Raw genomic sequence first — 3,009 nt, 5'->3', positions numbered from 1 at the left:
AACAATAAAACCCTGCTTGTTTTAGTCTTCTGTTGCTTGCATTTGTAATGTGCATCTATATTCTGTAGTGTTACATTTTAGTGTTGTTTGACTTGTAGCACATCTTTTGGGAAGTCTTATTTTTTAAATATGTTTTACCAAATGGGACCTCCTGCTAAGAAAGTTTCTTCCTTATACTCTGGGGTACATCCACATGCTGTTGCACTTGAGTATGTGAGAAAAAGTTGCAAGTTGTAAAATTCGTTTAACTGGTTTTGGGACATTGTAACAGTGCTTTTGTCTGATGACTATAATGTACATGCATAGATTAGCTGTTTTACATTTTATTGATATACATAACTAGGTGTGACACTTACATTACATTTTCTTTCTGCTATAGTTTGAAGAATTGGTTAATAGGACTAAAAGCAAATCATTTTACACTTTTTCTAGCTACAAAAACTGTTGCAGAACAAGTTATGTGTGTACTACTATGAAGCTGTAGTTTACAGCAATGGAGCATATATACCAGTTAAGCAAAGGGAAAACACTCACCATCTTAGTCTATTTGTGAGTAAGAGTCTCCTTTTTTATTGCAAAACAAACTTTCTCTCTTCAGTTAACTTTTCCATTATGAGAAATGGAGGCCTTGTCAATATTTTCATGTATGTTTACTAGAGGGACATAGCAGTTTTCTGAAAAGTTTGTAAATGTGTGACTATAATTACACTCACAGTTTACATGTATTATCATGCCATCCTTCTTGTTGTTATATTCTTCAGGTGGTATCGTTTGCCGGATACATTTGGTAGCTCATACTATAAGGATACTTTGTCCTAGTGGGTGTTGAAGTTAAATTAGTTTTGAGGCTTCTATATGCTTTATTTATTGTAACAACTCAAGATCTTTGAATATACTCAACCTGGACATAGTAAGGAAGTAAGCAATGCACACATCAATAATTTTCTTTGTTATAGATTTTTTACTTGCAAAATTATTGTTGTTGTTCATTGATGATTAAAATCTATTACTGGAAGTATTTGTAAACTTTAGACTTTGTGATAACTTCTTATACATGAATATGAGAAAGTCATGCACAATACATTGTTTTTGAACTTTTTGGGTGAATTTCTTTACAATTATGAGAGGAACTTTAAGTTGCATAATGAATTATGTATGTACCTATCATTCAATGTATTTGTCCCTTGCTCTTGCAGTTAGCCAAATTAATTACATGAAAAGTAAAGCAAGTAATTCTATTTTAACGTAGAAGAATACCTCTCAAGCTATACAGATTTGGTGAGTCCTGCAAGACACTATATAATTGTTTATTGTTTTGCATGTTGTATAGTTTTGATTCTTTCAATGCTCTTTTTAAGTTTAAGTTATAGACATTTATTAGATGCATGTATGTGCCAAGCTTGTAAAGTACCTGTCCTGTAAAAATTTTTTTGCACACACACTTATCTATGAGTTCTGTCTTTAATGTTAGGATAAATGATAGTTAGAAAAATAATAAACTACTATTTCTGTTGTTTTATGTAGTTTTATTCACTCAATATCTAGAAATTTGCTAACTAAAGTGAATAGTTGCATCAAATTAAATAATGATAATAATATTCTATACTTGTACATTATTCGTCCATATTGTCTATTTTTTATGACTGCTCTGCTCTCATTTTTTGTTTTTTCAAATCTTTTTTGCTCTTTTATCTGGATATGTCTGATGATAGTGCATGATTCCATTAAACTGTGAAAAATCTTAATTTGAAAACAATGTTCTTACATTAAGCTGGAGATTTGTAAGAATGAAATGGGATATATTGAGATGTCATTTTAAGTCAATTTTAAGTCATTTTAAGTACTGTTAGGACAATGAAGTTATATCGAAGTCATATTGTTACATGTACATATGTGTAGGCATGTCTTTGGGTAGTTATACCATAGTCATTATGTTACATACATGTAGGCATGTCTTTCGCTCTTAGCATGCTGGTTAGCTGCTTCAGTTATTGTTATTTTTTGTTAAAAATCTAATGTACACTTATGTGCCTTCCTGGTCCACTCTGTTGGTCTAATTTGTAGTGTACAGCCATTGAGAACTTGTTTACAATAATAATAAAATAACAACAATAAATATTGTTAAAAATTAAAATTATAAACACTTTATTATTACAACCTCATGGAAAAATACAGTAACTTAAAAACAAAAGATTGTAGAGCTAGTCAACTTTGTAGAAGTTGTACTTACAACCAAGTTTTTACGGACCTATTCAGGTACACACATTACGTAACACTAAGTTTGATACACGTAAATCTACATGTAGCTAGACACACTGAAAAAGGTGGACTGATGCTTGTAAAAATGCTAACAAGGCAAAACTCAAAGTTTACCATGATGCATGTCGCATTCTATTAATACATGTAAATAAACATAAATGAATAAGTAGAAATGCACTGTGCTACAGAAATATGACTATTGTACCTGTCATGAACTTACTACAAATGGAGAAAAAACGCAACTCGTGTAAAGTTGTACATGGTAACATGCATGTATGAAAATAAATAAACTAGGAGTGTATATATCACAACTAAAACCTTATCAATGCAGCAAATACTATATAGAATTATGACTTGCGACTAATGAAACTGATTTTATACAATCATCAGTGCCATGAAACAATCACCACGAAGCTATTGTAGCTCAATTCAAAAACCATTTTGCATGTTGTATAGTTCTGATTCTTTCAATGCTCTATTTAAGTTTAAGTTATAGCCATTAATGGATATGTGTATGTTTCCTATAATGCTAGCTTGTAAAGTACTCCTCCTATAAAATGTTTTTGCACACACACACTTATGAACAACAATAAATTTTGTCGTTCATTCTAGGATAATTGATAGTTAAAATAATAATAAACCACTATTTCTGGTTTTTTGTAGTTTTATTATTTCCCCAATATCTAGAAATTTGCGTAATAGTTGTATTGACATAAGTAACAATAATAATACACAATACTTGTACAATAT

The sequence above is a fragment of the Amphimedon queenslandica genome, unplaced genomic scaffold (genome assembly GCF_000090795.2).
Source record: "Amphimedon queenslandica unplaced genomic scaffold, v1.1 AMPQUscaffold_13180, whole genome shotgun sequence".
NCBI lineage: Eukaryota > Metazoa > Porifera > Demospongiae > Haplosclerida > Niphatidae > Amphimedon > Amphimedon queenslandica.
Note: the sequence above shows the minus strand (reverse complement) of the source record.